The following is a 24,019-nucleotide window of genomic DNA, read 5'->3' as shown; positions in this document are numbered from 1 at the left end:
TTTATTTATGTTTTTAAAACATAAATAAATGGCTTGGTCATTTACAATGCCAATAGCTTAATCTCTCACAAATGCAAGACCTATTGCATTAGCACCCACTCACACACACAGAGCGCCACACACACACACACACACACAGAGCCACACACACACACAGAGCCACACACACACAGAGCCACAGACACACACACAGAGCCACACACACACACAGAGCCACACACACACACAGAGCCACACACACACACAAGAGAGCCACACACAGACAGAGAGCCACACACAGACAGAGAGCCACACACAGACAGAGAGCCACACACAGACAGAGAGCCACACACACACACAGAGCGCCACACACACACACACACACAGAGCCACACACACACACAGAGCCACACACACACAGAGCCACACACACACAGAGCCACAGACACACACACAGAGCCACACACACACACAGAGCCACACACACACACAGAGCCACACACACACACACAGAGCCACACACACAGAGCCACACACACAGAGCCACACACACACACAAGAGAGCCACACACAGACAGAGAGCCACACACAGACAGAGAGCCACACACACAGACAGAGAGCCACACACACACACACAGCTACACACACACACACACACACACACACACACACACACACACACACACACACACACACACACAGCCCCCTGTTCTTGAAGTACGGTAGAATGGTACAAGGAGGTCTGGACTCAGGGGTCCCCTCGATTCTAGTCTCTTGGATGGGAAAGGGGTAGCGGGACAGTCTTATTACCAATCTGGTAGTTACGATGAGATGATGGGTAGCTCACAATCCTCGAGCTCGGCGTTCTTGAAGGACGGGTTGCGGCAGCGCCAGCAGATCCCGGAGTGGTCTAAGGTGGCAATGGTCCGCGGCAGCGCCAGCAGGTCCCGACGAAGATGGTAGTTACAACGGGTCGCGGCAGCGCCAGCAGGTCCCAACGAAGATGGTAGATTGCAGAGGGCCGCGGCAGCGCCAGCGGCAGGACGACAGTTCACAAGGCAGGGCTGCGGCAGCGCCAGCAGTCCGTCAAGGATGAGTTCTTCTCGGTGTCTCTCGACTCCAGGATACAACTGCCTTCCTGCTCTGGAGCTGCCCCAGTTATAGGTCTGGCGCGGATGTCCGGACCCTCGCACTTGGAGGTCGGGAGGTCCGGGATGAGGGAGTCCAGACACCCAGCAGGGGGGTGGAGCCAGCGCCCGGGGAGGCTGGGGGCGATCGGCACCTGGCGGGGGAGAGCCATCGACACTTCTTCCTCCCATTGACCTGCCAAGTGGTCCGTTCACCTCCTGGGTGGATGGTGGTGCCGGGCTGTCGGGGCCTGGCCAGGCCCAGGGTTGGGGTCGAGCTGAGGCCACGCGGCCTCGTGGTGCAGTGTCCAAGATGGCGGCCGGGCCGGGCAATGGTGCTGACGGTGGCCCGGGCCGGTAATACAGAGATGTCCGGGAGCAGGGGTCCTGTAGGGGACGGTTTGCGAGTTGCTTCTGTGTGTAGCACCTGGAGAGCCGGTGCCCGGGCCCTGTCGTGCGGGGAGGGAGCGAGCCCTTCATGTGGCCTGTCCAACATGCGTCCCCCCCAGCTGAAGGCTGGGAGAGTCACCCATCTTCTTGGGGACTTTCCTCGTCGAGGCGGAGAAAGCGTGACAGGCCATCTGCGTTGGCGTGATCCTGGCCAGGGCGGTGCTCCACAGTGAAGTCCATCCCCTGCAGGGAGATGGACCATCGCAACAGCTTGGGATTCTCCCCCGCATCTGCATTAACCATTGCAGGGGGCGATGATCTGTTTGCACCCGAAAGTGGGTACCGAAGAGGTAGGGCCGGAGCTTCTTGAGGGCCCACACTACTGCGAAGGCCTCCCTCTCGATGGTGCTCCAGCGCTGTTCCCGGTCCAGTAGGCGTCTGCTGATGAAGGCCACTGGTTGGTCGACTCCCTCGGGGTTCAGTTGGGAGAGGACGGCCCCAATGCCATGGTCGGAGGCATCAGTCTGGACGATGAACTCTCGGCTGTAGTCGGGAGCCTGGAGCACAGGGGCGGTGCACATGGCGGCCTTCAGCTTCTCGAAGGCCGCTTGACAGTCAGGGGTCCAGTTGACTCTTTTTGGTTGGTTCTTGGATGTAAGTGCCGTGAGGGGCCCCACAATGCTGCCATAGTCCTTCACAAACCGCCGGTAGTATCCGGTGAGCCCCAAGAAGGCTCGGACCTCGGTTTGGGTGATGGGTGGTTGCCAGGACTGGATGGCAGCGATCTTGAGCTGGAGGGGGGCCACCAGACCGCTCCCCACTTGGTGTCTGAGGTAGGTCACGGACCCCTGGCCAATCTGGCATTTGCTGGCCTTGATTGTGAGGCCGGCCTGTTGGAGGGCCTGCAGGACCTCTTGGAGGTGGTTGAGGTGGTCTGACCAGTGGCGGCTGTACACTGCGATATCGTCCAGGTAGGCGGCGCTGAAATCTTCGAGGCCCGCCAATACCTGGTTCACCAGTCGCTGGAAAGTGGCTGGAGCATGTTTCATGCCGAATGGCATCACTTTGAATTGGTAGTGGCCATCCGGGGTGGAGAAAGCGGATCGTTCTTGGGCCCTGGGGGTGAGGCCGATCTGCCAGTAACCCCATGTCAGGTCGAAGATGCTGAGGTAGCGGGCAGCCCCCATGCGGTCGATCAGCTCATCTGCTCGGGGAATGGGGTGAGTGTCGGTTCGGGTGACAGCGTTCAGACCCCGATAGTCAACACAGAATCGGAGCTCAGGGGTGGTGCCGGGGGCAGCAGCTTTGGGGACCAGTACGACTGGGCTGGCCCAGGGGCTGTCCGAGGGTTCGATGACTCCGAGGGTGAGCATCTTGGAGACTTTGTCTTGGATGCAGGCACGTACCCGATCTGGCACGCGGTACGCCCGATGTCTGATGGGGGGACTGTCCCCCGTGTCCACATTGTGCAGGCACCAGGGGGTGACCCCTGGGGTGAGGGAAAAGAGAGCTGCGAACTGCAGCAGGAGAGCCCGACAGTCTTGGTGCTGCTCTGAGGTCAGGGCATCTGACAGCTGGACCCCGTCTACCGAACCATCCTTTTCACGCGTCCTCAGTAGGTCAGGGAGGGGCTCGGAGTCTTCTTCTGTCCCACTGTCTGTAGCCATCAATAGGCTGAGCTCCGAGCGCACAAAGTGAGGCTTGAGTCTGTTGGCGTGGAGGACCCGGAGGGGGTTCCGGGAAGATTCCATGTCGATGAGATAGGTGACGGGGCTCTTGCGCTCGACCACCTTGAAGGGCCCCGTCCACTTATCTTGCAGGGCACAAGGTTCGGTGGGGGACATCACCCATACTTGCTGGCCAGGTACGAACTCTATGGAGGAGGCGTTCTGATCGTACCATTTCTTCATGTCCTCCTGACTGGCTTCAAGATTGGCTTTGGCGATTTCTCGGAACCGCCTGGTCTGATTGCGGAGGGTCAGGAGGTACTTGTAGACGTCTGGAGGGGTTTTCAGGGGGGCCATCTCCCAACCTTCCTTGACTAGGCTGAGGGGCCCTCGAACAGGGTACCCGTACAAGAGTTCGAAGGGGCTGAAGCCGAGGGACTTCTGAGGGACTTCTCGGTAGGCTAAGAGGAGGCACGGGAGGAGCACATCCCACTGGCGGCGGAGGGGCTCTTCTAACCCCATAATCATTCCCTTGAGTGTACGGTTGAACCGCTCAACCAGTGCGTTCCCCTGTGGGTGATAGGGGGTTGTGAATCGGTAGGTGACCCCGCACTGCTGCCAGAGGGATTTCATGTATTTCGAAATGAAGTTCGTGCCTCTGTCGCTGACGACTTCCCGGGGGAAGCCCACTCGGGAGAAGATCCCCATTAAGGCTCGGCCGACCACCGGTGCGGTTACAGTTCGAAGGGGGATGGCCTCGTGATAGCGGGTGGCATGGTCCACCAGTACCAGGATAAAACGATGTCCTTGTGCTGTTCGGGGGTCCAGGGGCCCCACAATGTCTATTCCCACTTTTTCGAACGGGGTGGTAACCACTGGAAAGGGCTGCAGGGGTGCCTTGAGTTTGCGGCCGCTCTTCCCGCTGGCCTGACAAGTGGGACAAGACCGGCAGTGGTTGAGAACGTCACTTCTCATTTTGGGCCAGTAAAAGTGGGTCACCAGGCAGTTGTAGGTTTTGTCCTGACCCAAGTGTCCGGCCAGGGGGACATCGTGGGCCAAGTTCAGCAGGAAGTCTCTAAAACGGAGGGGCACCACTAACACTCGACTGGCCCCCAACTCGGCGATTCTCTGTTCACTGTACAATAGATCATTGTCCCAATAGATCCAGTGGGCCCCGGCGGTATCTCCCGTGCTCTGGGCGAGGGATTGTTGTCGTAGTCCCTCGAGGGAGGGACATGTCTTCTGTTCTTGACGGAATTGCTCCTGTGTGGGTCCCCCTTCTTGACGCCACTGAGCCAGGTCTGGGAGATCCTGGGGCTGAGCGAGTTCTTCTTGGGTTTGTTCCGGGGGGTCGACAGTGTCGGCGTCCCCCACTGGAGCGATCGGGGGAGGAGGTGCTGGCCATTCGGGTTCTTCTGATCGGGGGATGGTGCGGGCCGCCATGGACCGGGTGGTTACGCACGCCCAGTCCGGAAGGCCCAACATCCCCAGGTGTTCTCTTCTTTCTACGGCGGCCCATGGGGAACTCTCGAGATCGTTCCCCAGGAGACAGTCCACGGGGGCATCATCGCGGACCGTCACCTTCAGCATGCCGGATACTCCTCCCCACTCGAAGGGGACGCAGGCCATCCGACACATGCTCTCTGAATTGTCGGCTGACTGGACGGGGCAGAGAATGTTCGGTATTATTTGCTCGGGGGTCACCAGGTGACAGCGGACAGCCGTCACACTGGCCCCTGTGTCACGTAGGGCTTCGGCCTTGCGCCCATTGATGCTCACCCACTGACTATACCTTCTGGTGTTGGCGGGTAGGGGAGCCCGCGGGACCATGTCTCTCCCCCCCAGGCACGCCAGGACCATGGCGGCCGGCTCCCACTCTTGTTGCTCGTGTTCGTACTCTTCCTGGTCCTCGGAGACTTGCTCTTCTCCGAGGGCGGCGGCCGCTACCTGGCGGGGCCTCGGAGTCTGGTTCTGTGGACAGTTCGGGTCATTGGCGTAGTGACCGACTCGCTGGCATCGGTGACACGTGACATTGGCTCTGAACCCCGGGCGCATCGGGGGGTTGCCCCTGTTGGCCGGGGGCGGGGTGCTGGTGGCGGGAGCAGCCGGGACGGTGTCTTTCCCCCGGCCCTGGCCTCCTCCTCCTCGGGGGCGGTGATGGCCTTGGTTGTTCCTGTTCTGCTCGTTCGGGCCACCCCGGCCCACTCGGGTGCTCTCCCATCGGTCAGCCTCGGCGGCGAGCTGCCGTGGATCAGTCATTTTACTGTCGAGGAGGTGCTGCCTGAGCTCGACAAAGCAGTTATTGGAGAGGTGCTCCCACACAACAAGGTTAAAAAGCTGCTCGTAGGTCGTTACGTTGCTCCCCTTGATCCACCCCTCGAGGGCTCGGCTGAAATAGTTCACATATTCCACCCAAGTTGTACCCGGGATTCGGGTGCAGTCGCGGAACCTCTGGCGGTACATTTCGGGTGTCAGCCCATATCGAGTGAGGAGGGCGGCCATCATGTGATCATAGGACGTCATTTGGTGATCCGGGAGCTGTAACAGGGCATCACGGCCTTCGTTGACGAACCTCCCCCATAGACCGGCTCCCCAGTCACTTCGATCGATCCGGTGAGAGGACATGGCGATTTCATAGGCCTTGAACCACTGCTGTATGTCGTCGTTTCGGTAGAACTCCCGGACGACATCTTTGGGAATGTGGACCTTTGATTCTGAAGTTCCTGGGGTGCGTGGTCGCTCGGGCACCCCCAGGTCCTTGCCTTGCTTACGTAGTTCTATTTCGGCTAGTTTGCGCTCGTGTTCATATGCCAGTCTTTTTTCTTCAAGCTCTCTTTGTCTTTGTTTTTCCTCCCGCTCTTCTCGGAGCCGTAAGTGTTCTAGGTTCAATTTTTGTTCCGCTAGTTTTAGTTCTCCATCCATTTTGAGCCGTGCCAACTCTAATTCATGCAGTCTGGTTTTCTCTCGCTCTTGGATCTCTTCCCGGGAGAGACCTGCTCTCCTTTCCTCGGAAGGAGCGGGGTTAGTTTCCGGGGCTTCGCTGTGTTGGTCCCGGGGACCAGCGGTGTTTACCTCTGCCCATGATTCTAGGGCGTGTTTAAAGTCATCTTTTGTGCTCAGACCGGTGGTAGCAATGCCCAGTTCTATACAAAATTGTTATAATTCTCGATGGTTGTACTCCTCCAGCTTGTCCATTTGGAATTTCTCTGTAGACCCGCTCTCTTGGGCCGGCATTGTGGTTTAGTCGTGGGGTGAGTTGCTTTCTGTACGATTACGCGTTGGTTCGGATCGCGCCGCTGGCCACCAATGTTAGACGGGACCTGGAGGGTCGGCCGAGGACAAGGGGAGAGGTCTCCGGGGAGAGCCGTCTCCAGCGATCGTACAGACAAGTAACTTCCCCCCCCACAGAATAGGCACCACACAAGGATAAGATTTAACGTTCTTTATAAGCAATCTTGAAGTACGGTAGAATGGTACAAGGAGGTCTGGACTTAGGGGTCCCCTCGATTCTAGTCTCTTGGATGGGAAAGGGGTAGCGGGACAGTCTTATTACCAATCTGGTAGTTACGATGAGATGATGGGTAGCTCACAATCCTCGAGATCGGCGTTCTTGAAGGAAGGGTTGCGGCAGCGGCAGCGCCAGCAGATCCCGGAGTGGTCGAAGGTGGCAACGGTCCGCGGCAGCGCCAGCAGGTCCCGACGAAAATGGTAGTTACAACGGGTCGCGGCAGCGCCAGCAGGTCCCAACGAAGATGGTAGTTACAACGGGTCGCGGCAGCGCCAGCAGGTCCCAACGAAGATGGTAGATTGCAGAGGGCTGCGGCAGCGCCAGCGGCAGGACGACAGTTCACAAGGCAGGGCTGCGGCAGCGCCAGCAGTCCGTCAAGGAGGAGTTCTTCTCGGTGTCTCTCGACTCCAGGATACAACTGCCTTCCTGCTCTGGAGCTACCCCAGTTATAGGTCTGGCGCCCTTTGATGTCCGGACCCTCGCACTTGAAGGTCGGGAGATACGGGATGAGGGAGTCCAGACACCCAGCAGGGGGGTGGAGCCAGCGCCCGGGGAGGCTGGGGGCGATCGGCACCTGGCGGGGGAGAGCCATCGACACTTCTTCCTCCCATTGACCTGCCAAGTGGTCCGTTCACCTCCTGGGTGGATGGTGGTGCCGGGCTGTCGGGGGCTGGCTAGGCCCAGGGTTGGGGTCGAGCTGAGGCCACGCGGCCTCGTGGTGCAGTGTCCAAGATGGCGGCCGGGCAATGGTGCTGACGGTGGCCCGGGCCGGTAATACAGAGATGTCAAGGAGCAGGGGTCCCGTAGGGGACGGTTTGCGAGTTGCTTCTGTGTGTAGCACCTGGAGAGCCGGTGCCCGGGCCCTGTCGTGCGGGGAGGGAGCGAGCCCTTCATGTGGCCTGTCCAACACCCCCCCCACACACAGAGAGAGACCCCCACACACAGAGAGAGCCCCCCCACACAGAGAGAGCCCCCCCACACAGAGAGAGCCCCCCCCACACACAGAGAGAGCCCCCCCCACACACACAGAGAGAGCCCCCCACACACAGAGAGAGCCCCCCACACACAGAGAGAGAGCCCCCCACACACAGAGAGAGAGCCCCCCACACACAGAGAGAGCCCCCCACACACAGAGAGAGCCCCCCACACACAGAGAGAGCCCCCCACACACAGAGAGAGCCCCCCACACACAGAGAGAGCCCCCCACACACAGAGAGAGCCCCCCACACAGAGCCCACACACACAGAGCCCCCCCACACACACAGTGCCTCACACAGAGCCACACACACAGAGAGAGCCCCCCCTACACACAGATAGCCCCCTATACACAGAGAGCCCCCCTACACACAGAGAGCCCCCCCTACACACAGAGAGCCCCCCTACACACAGAGAGCCCCCCTACACACAGAGAGCCCCCCCTACACACAGAGAGCCCCCCTACACACAGAGAGCCCCCCACACAGAGCCCCCCCACACAGCCCCCCCACACACACAGAGCCCCCCCCACACACAGAGCCCCCCCCACACACAGAGCCCCCCCCACACACAGAGCGCCCCCCACACACACAGAGCCCCACACACACACAGAGCCCCACACACACACAGAGCCCCACACACACAGAGCCCCCACACACACAGAGCCCCCCCACACACAGAGCCCCCACATACAGAGTCCCCCACACACAGAGTCCCCCACACACAGAGCCCCCCAACACACAGAGAGCCCCCCTCCCACACACAGAGAGCCCCCCCACACACACAGAGCCCCCCCCCCCACACACACAGAGCCCCCCCCACACACACAGAGCCCCCCCACACACACACAGAGAGCCCCCACACACAGCGCCCCCCCCACACAGAGAGAGCCCCCCACACACACAGAGAGCCCCCCACACACACAGAGAGCCCCCCACACACACAGAGAGCCCCCCACACACACAGAGAGCCCCCCACACACACAGAGAGCCCCCCACACACACAGCCCCCCCCACACACACAGAGAGAGCCCCCCCACACACACAGAGAGCCCCCCACAACACAGAGCCCCCCACACACACAGAGAGCCCCCCACACACAGAGAGCCCCCCACACACACAGAGAGCCCCCACACACACACAGAAAGAGTCCCCCCACACACAAAGAGCCCCCCCACACACACAGTGCCTCACACAGAGCCACACACACAGAGAGCCCCCCCTACACACAGATAGCCCCCTATACACAGAGAGCCCCCCTACACACAGAGAGCCCCCCCTACACACAGAGAGCCCCCCCTACACACAGAGAGCCCCCCTACACACAGAGAGCCCCCCTACACACAGAGAGCCCCCCTACACACAGAGAGCCCCCCTACACACAGAGCCCCCCCCACACACAGAGAGCCCCCCCACACAGCCCCCCCACACACACAGAGCCCCCCCCACACACACACACACAGCCCCCCCCCACACACACAGCCCCCCCACTCACACACAGAGCCCCCCCCCCACACACACACAGAGCCCCCCCCCCACACACACACACAGAGCCCCCCCCCACACACACACAGAGCCCCCCCCACACACACACACACACAGAGCCCCCCCACACACACACAGAGCCCCCCCACACACACAGAGCCCCCCCACACACACAGAGCCCCCCACACACACACAGAGCCCCCCCACACACACAGAGCCCCCCCACACACACAGAGCCCCCCCACACACACACAGAGCCCCCCCACACACACACAGAGCCCCACACACAAACACAGAGAGCCCCCCACACACAAACACACAGAGCCCCCCATACACCCACAGAGCCCCCCCACACACCCACAGAGCCCCCCACACACACAGAGCCCCCTCACACACACACAGAGCCCCCTCACACACACACAGAGCCCCCTCACACACACACAGAGCCCCCCCCACACACACACAGAGCCCCCCCCACACACACAGAGCCCCCCACACACAGAGCCCCCCACACACAGAGCCCCCCACACACAGAGCCCCCCACACACACAGAGCCCCCCACACACAAACACACAGAGCCCCCCACACACACACACAGAGCCCCCCACACAGAGAGCCCCCCACACACACCCAGAGAGCCCCCCACACACACCCACAGAGCCCCCACACACACACACAGAGCCCCCCCACACACACACACAGAGCCCCCTCACACACACACAGAGAGCCCCCCCACACACACAGAGAGAGCCCCCTCACACACACACACAGAGCCCCCTCACACACACACACACAGAGCCCCCTCACACACACACACAGAGCCCCCTCGCACACACACACACACACACACACACACACACACACACACACACACACACACACACAGAGAGCCCCCTCACACACACACACACACAGAGCCCCCTCACACACACACACACACACACACACACAGAGAGCCCCCTCACACACACAGAGAGCCCCCTCACACACACACACACACAGAGAGCCCCCCACACACACACACAGAGAGCCCCCCCCCACACAGAGCCCCCCCCACAAACACACAGCACCCCCCACACAGCGCCCCCCCCACAAACACACAGCACCCCCCACACAGCGCCCCCCACACACACAGCGCCCCCCACACACACAGCGCCCCCCACACACACACGCAGCGCCCCACACACACACGCAGCGCCCCACACACACACGCAGCGCCCCACACACACACACACAGCCACACACACAGCGCCCCACACACACACACAGCGCCCCACACACACAGCGCCCCACACACACAGCGCCCCACACACACAGCGCCCCACACACACAGCGCCCCACACACACAGCGCCCCACACACACAGCGCCCCACACACACAGCGCCCCACACACACAGCGCCCCACACACACAGCGCCCCACACACACAGCGCCCCACACACACAGCGCCCCACACACCCACAGCGCCCCACACACCCACAGCGCCCCACACACCCACAGCGCCCCACACACACACACACAGTGCCCCACACACACACACACAGCGCCCCACACACACACACAGCGCCCCACACACACACACAGCGCCCCACACACACACAGCGCCCCACACACACACACACACACAGCGCCCCACACACACACACAGCGCCCCACACACACACACAGCGCCCCCCCACACACACACAGCGCCCCCCCCCCACACACACAGAGAGCCACACACACAGAGAGCCACACACACAGAGAGCCACACACACAGAGAGCCACACACACAGAGAGCCACTCAAACAGAGAGCCACTCAAACAGAGAGCCACTCAAACAGAGAGCCACTCAAACAGAGAGCCACACACTGAGAGCCACACACCCACACAGACACAGAGAGAGCCACACACACACACAGACACAGAGAGAGCCACACAAACAGACACAGAGAGAGCCACACACACAGACACAGAGAGAGCCACGCACACAGACACAGAGAGCCACAAACACAGAGCCCACCCACACACACACACACAGCACCCCACACACACACACACACACACACAGAGCCACACACACAGACACACAGAGAGCCACACACACAGACACACAGAGAGCCACACACACAGACAGAGCCACACACACAGACACAGACAGAGCCACACACACAGACACAGAGAGAGCCACACACACACACAGACACAGAGCCACACACACAGGCACAGAGAGAGCCCCACACCCACACACACAGCCACACACACACAGCCACACACAGCCACACACACACAGCCACACACACAGAGCCACACAGAGCCGCACACACAGAGAGCCACACACACAGACACAGAGAGAGCCACACACACAGACACAGAGAGAGCCACACACAGACACAGAGAGAGCCACACACACAGACACAGAGAGAGCCACACACACAGACACAGAGAGAGCCACACAGACACAGAGCCACACAGAGCCACACACACACACAGAGCCACACAGAGCCACACACACACACAGAGCCACACAGAGCCACACACACACACAGAGCCACACAGAGCCACACACAGAGCCACACAGAGCCACACAGAGCCACACACACACACAGAGCCACACAGAGCCACAGAGAGCCACACACAGAGCCACACACACACACAGAGCCACACAGCCACACAGAGCCACACACACACACACACAGCCACACAGAGCCACACACACACACACAGCCACACAGAGCCACACACACACACAGCCACACAGAGCCACACACACACACAGCCACACAGAGCCACACACACACACACACACACACACAGAGCCACACACACACACACACAGAGCCACACAGAGCCACACACACACACACAGAGCCACACACACACACACATAGACACACACACAGAGCCACACAGAGCCACACACACACACAGCCACACAGAGCCACACACACACACACACACACAGAGACACAGAGACACAGAGCCACACAGAGCCACACACACACACACACACACACACAGAGCCACACACACACACACAGAGCCACACACACACACACAGAGCCACACACACACACACACACACACAGAGCCACACACACACACACACACAGAGCCACACACACACACACACACACACACACACACAGAGCCACACACACACACAGAGCCACACACACACACACAGAGCCACACACACACACACACACACATAGACACACACACACACACACATAGACACACACACACACACACACAGAGCCACACACACACACACAGCCACACACACACAGCCACACAGAGCCACACACACACACACACACACAGAGCCACACACACACACAGAGCCACACAGAGCCGCACACACAGAGAGCCACACACACAGACACAGAGAGAGCCACACACACAGACACAGAGAGAGCCACACACAGACACAGAGAGAGCCACACACACAGACACAGAGAGAGCCACACACACAGACACAGAGAGAGCCACACAGACACAGAGCCACACAGAGCCACACACACACACAGAGCCACACAGAGCCACACACACACACAGAGCCACACACACACACAGAGCCACACACACACACAGAGCCACACAGAGCCACACACACACACAGAGCCACACAGAGCCACACAGAGCCACACAGAGCCACACAGAGCCACACAGAGCCACACAGAGCCACACAGAGCCACACAGAGCCACACAGAGCCACACACACACACAGAGCCACACAGAGCCACAGAGAGCCACACACAGAGCCACACACACACACAGAGCCACACAGCCACACAGAGCCACACACACACACACACAGCCACACAGAGCCACACACACACACACAGCCACACAGAGCCACACACACAAACAGCCACACAGAGCCACACACACACACAGCCACACAGAGCCACACACACACACACACACAGAGCCACACACACACACACACACAGAGCCACACAGAGCCACACACACACACACAGAGCCACACACACACAGAGCCACACACACACACAGAGCCACACACACACACACACAGAGCCACACACATAGACACACACACACACACACACATAGACACACACACACACACACACAGAGCCACACACACACACACACACACACACAGCCACACAGAGCCACACACACACACACACACAGAGCCACACACACACACACAGAGCCACACACACACACACAGAGCCACACACACACACACAGAGCCACACACACACAGAGCCACACACAGCCACACACACACACAGCCACACACACACACAGAGCCACACACACACACAGAGCCACACACACACACAGAGCCACACACACACACACAGAGCCACACACACACAGAGCCACACACACACACAGAGCCACACACACACACACAGAGCCACACACACACACACAGAGCCACACACAGAGCCACACACACACACACAGAGCCACACACACACAGAGCCACACACACACACAGAGCCACACACACACAGAGCCACACACACACACACAGAGCCACACACACACACACAGAGCCACACACACACACACAGAGCCACACACACACACACAGAGCCACACACACAGAGCCACACACACACAGAGAGCCACACACACACACACACAGAGCCACACACACACAGAGAGCCACACCCACACAGAGAGCCACACCCACACCCACAGAGAGCCACACCCACAGTGAGCCACACCTACAGTGAGCCACACCCACAGTGAGCCACACCCACAGAGAGCCACACCCACAGTGAGCCACACCCACAGAGAGCCACACCCACAGAGAGCCACACCCACAGAGAGCCACACATACAGAGAGCCACATACACAGAGAGCCACATACACAGAGAGCCACATACAGGGAACAAAGGCCAAAAAAAATGATCACAACGAGGGAATAAAGGCCAGACAAGCAAGCACAACGAGCGAACAGGGGGCAGGAAAGCCAGCACAACGAGGGAACAGGGGGCAGGAAAGCAAGCACAACGAATGAACAGGGGGCAGGAAAACTCGAATGAACAGGGGGGGCAGGAAAACGAGGTAACAGGGGGCTGGAAAGCAAGCACAAAGAGGGAACAGAGGGTAGAAAAACAATCAACGAGGGAACAGGGTGCAGGAAAGCAAGCAGAACGAGGGAACAGGGGGCAGGAAAGCAAGCACAACGAGGTAACAGGGGGCAGGAAAGCAAACACAACAAGGGAACAGGGGGCAGGAAAGCAAACACAACAAGGGAACAGGGTGGGGGCAGATAAGCAAGCACAAAGAGGGAACAGGGGGCAGGAAAGCAAGCACAACAGAGGGAACAGGGGGCAGGAAAGCAAGCACAACAGAGGGAACAGGGGGCAGGAAAGCAAGCACAACGAGGGAAAATGGGGCAGGAAAGCAAGCACAACGAGGGAACAGGGGGCAGAAAAGCAAGCACAACGAGGGAACAGGGGGCAGGAAAGCAAGCACAACAAGGGAGCACAGCACCTACATCTCCTACCAGACCCAGAGGGATGTTGATGTGCTCTAGGCTGAGAGCGGAGGGCGACCTACCCGTTTTCGGTGAGGAGAGGGGCGCCCTTCAACTTTCCTCCGGCCCCCGTGCCACGTCATAAGCAACCCTCCCGCCTCCCCGGGCAAAGGATTATTTTAAGTTGGAGATATGGTTAACCTAAATGTTTCATGGTTTTTTCAGTCTCCGCAAAGAACAACTGACCTGTCACCCCTGAGGCATGATGGGAATCTGGGGGTCATGGGTACCTTAAAGGCACAGGGTCAGTTTACTGCATGTTGATGCAGGTTAGCTTTTCAGTCTTTTTAGCTATAGATTTGCAATGCAGCCTGGGAGCTTCCTATGTTTTCAGTGTTTCATGAGAATTTCCACTGCTTTTTGAGCATTAAAACAGTTCTAAAACAAAACTGTTGTTATCTCTCATGTTTATAATGCATGTTTGTTCATGGTTAAATCATCTCTCATTGGTCCCTCGGTGGCGCACACACACACCTCTTGAGCTTTAACATAAAATACGTCCCAGGAAATGTGTCTGTTTTTTGTTCCTTTGCAGGACTGCAACCTCGCCTGTATCCCATGGAGGATTCAGCACCTCCCATGGTATCGCCCTTTTTGCCCTGTAAATAATCTGAATTAATAAATACAAATAGACGCACTCTATTGCACCCAACTGAGCTTAGTTCAACTTTGTGCAATTTTCCCTGTCTTTGAAATATCCTTAACCTATTTTAAAATCAATTCACTTTAAAAATGTATCTAGTTACTCAATCGTCAGTTACAGTTAGATCCTGAAAATAAAGGGGCAACCCAATTCATGAAGCCACGTGTCGTCACGCTTACATAACTATACATGGCAGATATGAGAGACTCTACACTTTCTCCATATGACCCGGTTTTCAATTGTCTAGATATTTTTATTGTCTTTAATATCTAAGAAAAAAAAGTTTCTCCCGGGCTTTAAAGAAATAAACTAGAGCATCACATTCGGGATTTCTATGAAGAAGAAAAGAACCCACACAATTTAAATATCACAATGTTGCAGACTTTTTTCTATGTGTTGCCTTTTGCTCCTTCTCTCTTTCTAGTCATAGAAAAAAGGCAGCACCTATGACCATGTCAGTCCTGCAGCTGTCGAGCTAACTGATGATGTAGGGCGAGTGAACTCACCCTCACGAATGTTGAATATACTCAGGATAAATAATACCCGTGTCTCACCTCATGGTCCTGACAAAGGCCGCTTGACTCAACGAAGCACCTACGGCCTAAACATGTTGACCTTTTCACCAGATGCGGTGGACCAATAGCTAATACACCAAAGCACCACCAAACATTTTAACCCTGATCATTAAAGCCCACCATACAGGATAAGAGGCATTTTTAAATCACTTGTAACGACTACCACTATCCAGACAGGCTCTCTCCGGGTGGAGGACAATTTACCACTCGGAGAACCGAACATTCAATTGGTAATTGACCCGATGATACAACTATCCACCTAACCACACAAGCAGAGAAAATATATACTGCATTTGGTTGAGGGTCTCGGATACAATTCCCTTGAAATTCTGGTTGGAAAACATTAGTGATACTTTCCCCTCTGATTATGACATTCTAAATGCACCCAAAATGGAGACTTTTTAATAGGACTAATGTATGTGGCTAGCTGTAACAAGTGAAAAGCCAGGCTGATGTCACATGGGGGAGTCTGAGGCTGCCTGCAACTGTTTTTGTCTAAGCCGAAACGCATACATTCTAGGTTGCTGCCCACTCCTGATAGAGGATCTTATGTCTGCCTCTGTGGTCACATAGATGGAATCCACAAAGAGGGACCTGGCGAGGAAAGCAGCCTCATTGGCCCTCCTCGTCCACCCGCTTCTGAAGGACCTTACATAACAGGCTCTCCCCTAGGAGGATGCCAACTCCCCAATTTTTGGAAAAGCTACTCAAGGAGGCAACCCCTTGGTCTGTCACCGACCTGCTTCTGCTGATGATGACTGTGCCTACCCATTCCCACTTAAGCGATTCTGCTGAAAACAGGTGAGTCTCCTGCAAAAGAGCTATAGCAGGGTGTTTCATGTGCAGGTAGTGTAAGATTTTCTTTGGCTTACTACAATGGGACAACCCATTCACGTTCATAGTATTCATCAACAGTGGCTTAAACATCACTGGTCATGGCCCAAAAGAGATCTGTGCTGATCAAAATGTGGTACGATATGTGTATGGCCTAACACAGGGGTCTCCAAACCGGTCCTGGAGGGCCGGATCCATGCCAGATTTTTTGGATATCCCCATTGAGATACATGTAGTAATTTTAAAAATCTGGCATGGATCCGGCCCTCCAGGACCGGTTTGGAGACCCCTGGCCTAACCGCTTGGAAGGAATCAGTGCAGTGCATTAATAAAGCGATGTAGGAAGGGGGACAACGGAGAGAGCAAAAAACTGAGAGGGCAAAAAAAGGAGGGAGGGTTGCACTTACCTGAACCTATGAGGCCCAGTCTTGCCGAGGTCAGAGGTAGTGCATGCCGCCTTGGAGGCGTAGGGGGAACTGGGGTGGTAACATCGGAAGATAACACTAACTGTGAAACTTTTGGTCCCGAGCCTGAAACTATGCCTACTGGCGCCACATTACAGGCTCCCCCGCCCACTACTGGAAAAACATTTAAAGGCATGTATTGCGATCAGTGTGATGGAGCACCACATGCCATGTCTAACTGGGATCTAATGTGATATACTCAGGGCATCTGACCTATAGTGTATGGTCTGGGATAGGGAGCTTAAGTGTAAACCACAGAGGGTGAGCAGTGCAGATGCAGGCGCGGATACATTTCCTCTTTTGTGGTGAGGAAGCACACACCTTTAATAGTTCAAACTACATTACACCACATAGCAATAGCAGGGGGAAAAAAACATAACATAACAGGATAACAGCCATTAAGCTAGAACAGTAGGCCAAACAAAGCATATGTTTTAGTATATAAGAGAGAACCCAACAGCAGACTTTAGATATGCACCTCGGGCTAGTTTCATTAGTATCAAGTCCTGCGCACTGACTCTCCAACACCAGCCGTTGAGTAGTGCCTCTGGGTTCCAGATCCTTAATTGATGAAGCAAGTGGGGCTGCGCCAGGTAATGAAGTCCAACCACTCTAGTAGTTTCATACCCTTTATTTGTACTTATTCTATTTTTCAATAGCACATACAGCTCCGCCAACGCGTTTCGGTCCAACAGCAGGAACTTCATCAGGGCTTAAATAACAGTATCCTCTAATTCCTTTTGCTACAATACTCTGTGTCGTTTCCTCAGCTTATTGCTCCGGATGAAGTGGGAATTTACAGGGCATAATCATGCTCGTACATGACAACCTCGTCAGTGTTCCTTTTCACTCAGCGTTCACGCTGGATAAACTACACCAAGTATTGTGGCAAAAGGAATTAGATGATAGTTATTTAAGCCCTGATAAAGTTCCTACTGTTGGAACGAAACGTGTTGGCTGAGCTGTATGTGCTATTGTAAAAAAGAAAAGAATAAGTACCAATAAAGGATTTGAAACTACAAGAGTGTTTGGACTTCATTACCTGGCGCACCCCCATTTGCTTCATCAAAGCATATGTTTTAGTCCTCCCCACCGTCCGGTCAGCCCGAATGCGGTTTCAGTTGGGATCTCGATTTGCCTCTGTAACTATCCTTATGCAAGGCCTTCACAACTTGATGAAGACCAGCGCAGATCGAATTCCTCTTAGGAGGTGCTTCCCAGCTCTGGTGCCGGGGATGGAACAAGGAAGAGTTTCTGGAGGGGGGATTGAGAAGGGAGAAGCCAGTCATCCTGTGGAGCTGCCACCGCTGCATGGGGGTGAACAACATCCATTGAGTTGTCATCCAGACAATCAAGAAACAATTTGAGTTTTCTTAGGTCCAAAAACTCCTTTGTTTGACAATCTATCTTCACGAGCATCCAAGCTGACTCAAGGAGGTCATACTTGAGATACCTACAGTTCAGTTGTGCTCGAAGGGCTTGGAATCTTTTATATAAGACACTGGTGGTGCTGAGTAATCTGTGAAGAATGATATCCAGCAGCCATCAATAAGAAGGGCTTCTGTTGCTTTTTTGGCCACCAACAGGATGGCCCTGGTATTCTGGAGGTGTAGCCACAGGCTATAATTTGGCACAGGCTATAATTGGGCACGGGTTAGTAGTGTGTGATGCCCAGTAAGACTGGACCCGATGGGTTCAAATGAGTTCCAAGGGTGCAAACAATTGCCTATGAGAATTCTGCCACCATGGTTGACAGGTAGGCTACCATGTCCTATTTCTCTGTCCCCTCTGGTCCTCAATAGATCCGAAAACGGACTCCCCTCCAAATGTGTCATTTTCCAGTAAAGGGATTTGATGTCTCGGCCCCAATATAGGATATGTTCATACTGAGTTTTTACTGCGTCAAGCCGTTGATCCGCTTTATCCAGCCATGTGTGTATGATGGACATCACCAGTTGTATGGATTTTACCTCTGTTTTAAGGTCTTGCATTTTCACATACACAGTAGTGAGAATAGTGCCAGTCAATCAACCTGCATTTGTAAAGTGAGACACGGTCACCCCTATGGGTTTCTGGGCTCTTCTTTAGGAAGCGTCTCCATGTTCTTATCTGAAAGGATCAGAACTGTATTTTCATGACCTTGTGCAGGCTACTCACTGCCTAACAGAACAGGAGCTAGGTGGCAGATTGTCTGCTGGAAGACATACGAGTCCAGGAACAACAATGCAGGGGCAACCTGCTTCAGGGTGCATCAGAATCCCGCCACAGACCAAACAAGCAGAAGGCGTGATAACAAAGGCTAAGTATAGTCAGATGAGAGAAGTACACCTCCTGGAGCACAGACCTGAAGCTAGTGTCAGATCCCCACTGTGGTGGAGAGCTCCTGCAATACCAGATACTGGAAGAGCGACAACCGAGAGCGGACAGAGAGATGGATAAGGCCCGATACAACACCTGTAAGCCTCCGCCACCTCCTTAACTCCTGCGGCCAGCTTTCATCAGGTCTGTCTCCAAAGAAACAACAGAATGAATAGCAGACAGACCATACCTTTCTTGCTTTAGTCGGGTCTCGAGCAGTGATGGGGTGTCATCACATCAGGTCCAATAAAAAATGAATGCGGAACCAGGGGTGGCTGGGCAATCTAGTTGAGTTGGTGCTGCACTGAAGCTCAATCAGGAAGTGGCAATCATGGTCGACTTCAAGCTCCACCCCCCTGAAACCACCTTTAAACAATTTTCGGTATTGGAGGACCCATTCCTAAATGGGTCATCAATGGCCAGAGCCACACAAGAGAAAAAATGGTTGACAATAAGCAAGTCTCAGACTACTTCCATTTGCCTGGGTACACACTCCTTTGGCCTTCTAATATCTACTTAAACAATCTGCAGTCTCCGAGTCTTCCTGGAATCAAAAAGAATCTGATACTAAAGGAGAAAAACATCACTAAAAATGCCTTCTACTGACAATGTGTCCTCGGGGTGAGCTTGCTGCTGGTTTTCCGACTCAAAGGATTGACAGTTTTCTAGCAGTGATCATCTCCAGGAGATACTCACTACATAGTGATCTAGCTGCAAAAACAATGCCTAAACTTCAAAGTGAGCAACATGATGCTGCCCCCAATATTTTCACCCACACTGTTGCTTCACTGGCCCCAGACTACCCATCGGTTCAGATTCCTAGACTCTAAGAATAAGGCCCATTTATTCATTTATTTATTTTTACAAAATGCAGTCTCCCACTTGAATGTGGATTCTATGATTTATTGTTCCACACTCCTACTTGCAGCTGCATATATTTTTTACAGTCCACCATGATCAGTGCATGAAATGGTAAAATAGAAGTGCAGGTACTCCGTACCAGAGTACCTGCTTGTTTCTGAGAAGTGCTGGTACTCTCAAATTAAAAGTATTACGTCTGTCTTGAGCAGTGTCGGTACTCACTATCAAAATAAAAAAGTGTTGGTACTCCGTACCGGGCAGTAGCGGCCCATTTAAAGCACTGACCATAATTGCTTCAAATAAATATCGAAACTGATTTATCAATAGCCTTTTCATAAAGCGTGTTCATAGCAAGTCCATTTACCATCTTCCAGCATATAAGCTCAGACTCCCTAAATCATTAACAGAGACAAACTGTATTCTAGTTTTCTAAACAAATTAATTTAACAGAACAGGGGGTTTGTTTTCTTTTAATCAAATGTGGGTTTATTTTCTGTCAATTCAGTAAATGTTATTTTCTGCGTGTACAAACACCATCATCCTAACACTGCAAAAAAAGTTGATTTGAGACTTATTTACTATTACATAATGCTTTGTCTTTTTTACTCAGTTCAGGTTTCTATCAGCTATACTTTGTCTCTGGCACCGTCATGTCCATAAGCTTATCCCTTCCCCCATTTAAACCTACTCACCCCCCACCCAAAGTCTATTGAGCCAATGTTTAGAGTCAATCATCTTCTAATTAACTGGAAGCATCATCTAAGAGCCTAGAGATGAAAAATATGCGGATCTATTCTCTTAGTCACATCCTAAAAACATAATTTGAAAATCAAGCTAAACAGGTTTAACAAAAGGGTCATAATGTTCAATAGAAAGCACTGTGTAATCTCATACATTGACATATGTTGACATTTCATTGGCTCTCATTGTAAGGGTCTGCAAACTCCTATTTTGGTAAAGCTATATTTGGGAATTACCCAGTCTAGTGTGAGGGCCCTCCTTGCTTAGAAAAAATGACAGCCATTTGTTTGAGTTTTGCTATTCTTCTGGACCAGCCAAGAGCTGGTGGATGAAAAAGAATCAGTGTAAGGTTTCAGGATTCTTTACCGACATTGCAACTATACTTCGGATCTAATAATCATTCTGAAACAATGTACATCACTCTCGAATACTTTTTAATTTATGTTTTATGTGTTTGCTGTTTTAGGATTATGCCTTGGAATGAAACAATACCGAGATTCCACTCCTGTTTTGCTAATTTTTTACCGGCCTGGAATTAAAACCACAAGACCGGTCGGTTTAAAAAAAAAAAAAAAATGTCCAGGTGGCAACCTCACATTTTGCTAGGCAAACGAGCTGCAAAAGAGGAGGGAAACTCTTACCTGAGCAATTGTGCTGGGCGTCTGCGACACTCCAAAAAATAGACTTTGCAGTGGCTTCCTCCCTGGACCTCTTAGTGTCTGCAAGAAAAGTAAAAGGCACAGAATAAGTGATTTATGTTTCTGGAAAATTCCAAGCTGACAATGCTGCGCTTAAGTCAAAATCTGATCAAAGCAATGCAAGTTATATAAAATACACATTTCAAAGGAAACGCAACATGTTACTTTTGAAAAGGACAAGTCTGGATAAAGATACAAAACGATTTTTAAAGCGTTTAAACTCTGTGATAAAGTAACCAGAGAAACTTTGTAACAGGTATGATTAATCAGATAAGAGAAAGCACAATGATTCCAAGTGATGAGAATGAGTCCAATTGACATGAAGATAATGGCTGTGAAGGCACTCCTTATATATCCCCTCTCGCCTCCTAGGCAAACTCGGCTTCAGTGTACCAAATAACACGAGCTATTGGGCAGAGATGGTTGGACGTGGGTATTCACAGCTACTGTAGGGCCAGGAACAATCAGGTTGGTCAATCTTGTCGTAGTATAATTTGCTAAATCTATTTCGGACAGGCACATTCATGTTTTGAGTGCCTCTTTCTGTCAGACTTCCTTTTTGCAAAACTAGTGGAGAGGGGGAGTGTGTTCATAGTGTGTCTACCACCTGACCCGCGAGGGTGACAGTGTGAAAGATGCAACCTGGCTGTCCAGGACAATATTGACTTATCACATATACAAACTTGATGAACCAATAAAGCCAATCTTGTTTACACTGAGAACAGGTAACACTTTGTTTCAGTCCTAGCCACTAATACTGACCACTACCTAGGGCTTGCTAGATAGAGAAACGCATAAAAGGATCTGAGTCCTGACGAATGCCCCAGATATAGAAAGGTGTTTTGAATATGCAAAAAGAGGTTGCCAGTTATGACTGAGACACTTATGTCTATAACAGTTCTAAGAGCCCATTAGTACTTTTCTTTTAACCATGTGATACGGAGGCAGCAATAAAAATTGTCGACCTACCACTAAAAAAAATTAACACATGGGATCCCGCTTAGGCTAAGTTTACCTGAACACAAATTTGACCCTTGACCTTCAGTCTCAAATAAAAGAAAAAGCACAGAGCAATTTGTGGAGAGCCTACTCTGCAACAACAGTTACTGGTTATGTTGAAAAACGCCACCTACTATGGAATACAAAGTGTACAGTGTAACTGTGCTAATCAGTGCACAGGGCAAGGCCACAGCTACAGTACTTGGTTGTTTTGAATATTTTAAAGGGGGAGGATGGTGACCCAATGTTGTTTGCTTTCAGTTGTTTCCACTTTAAATGGTGGGCATGTAATCTTAGATTATGCCAGATATGGGTGTTTGCCTCCTTTTTGAAGTCAACATGTTTCAGCCCTTAGGCAAGACATTCTGGGGTCATCAGGACCGGAGGCTGTCTGTAACTGCTTTGAACAGTGTGTGTTGAATTCTTCAATGGGCTTTAGTACACAGGAACCTTACTTTTTAACCAAATGATTGTTGGTCGGTCTCTTGATTTGTGAATAATCAGTGCCAGTTTTCACTAAATGGAAGGCTTCTTTTCCTCTCTCTAGCTTGACCAATACGTGCTTCAGATGCCTGAGGAGTCTTTGTGCACTGTGGTTTTCGTTCTGTGAACCTTAAATGGTCAATAGCAACATACCAGCGGACAAGATATCAAAGTTCGGCAATGCATAGACCTCATAGCCATTCAGCGAGAATTTTTTTTTTTTAAAGGAGAACTCTCAGTGCACAAGGCTTCGCATCTAGAACTAGCTTTCTTAACCCATTCACATCAAACTGATTTTTGCAATTCAGGAAAACCCCGAAAGCACATCTGCACCACAAATTCTTAGACTTTCTGCAACTAGATTACCGGGTGTGCAACTAATATTTTACAACATCAAGCGGTCTTTGAGGATGTAATCAGCCAACCACAAAACCTTTGGTAACCCGACCTTCCTCAACTGTGTAAAGTGCTTTGTCAGTGTAATATAAAAACAAAAACAAAAATGAGATTTGGTGGGAGCTATCTTTGGGTTCATTTTGTTCATCTCACCCGGTAACGAGAGGGCGTAGATAGTTACTGCAAAAGGAAAAGGCAAATGGGACCGTGAACGAGCAGCCTAAGGTTTTCCTTCCCTTCCTCACCAGTCATCTGGTAAAGGTGTGGGAGATCTGTCTGAAGCTCGCAAGTTCCTTAATTACCTGGGTGTGGGAGACTGAACAGCA

General features: G+C 53.2%; 1 protein-coding gene across 7 annotated transcripts in view; it reads right to left on the bottom strand.

Moving 5' to 3' along the window:
- Positions 1–24,019, bottom strand: part of ATP2B4 (ATPase plasma membrane Ca2+ transporting 4) — a 780,797-nt gene that overhangs the window by 470,834 nt on the left and 285,944 nt on the right. For all 7 annotated transcript variants that reach the window (XM_086923502.1, XM_086923496.1, XM_086923498.1 and 4 more), the window contains one exon: positions 21,759–21,836. The gene's annotated coding sequence lies outside the window, so the exon portion shown is untranslated. The remainder of the gene's footprint in view (positions 1–21,758; positions 21,837–24,019) is intronic.

This window comes from Lissotriton vulgaris, chromosome 5, assembly GCF_964263255.1.
Source record: "Lissotriton vulgaris chromosome 5, aLisVul1.2, whole genome shotgun sequence".
Lineage (NCBI taxonomy): Eukaryota > Metazoa > Chordata > Amphibia > Caudata > Salamandridae > Lissotriton > Lissotriton vulgaris.
The sequence above is the reverse complement of the archived record's forward strand: the minus strand, read 5'-3'. Positions and strand labels throughout refer to the sequence as shown.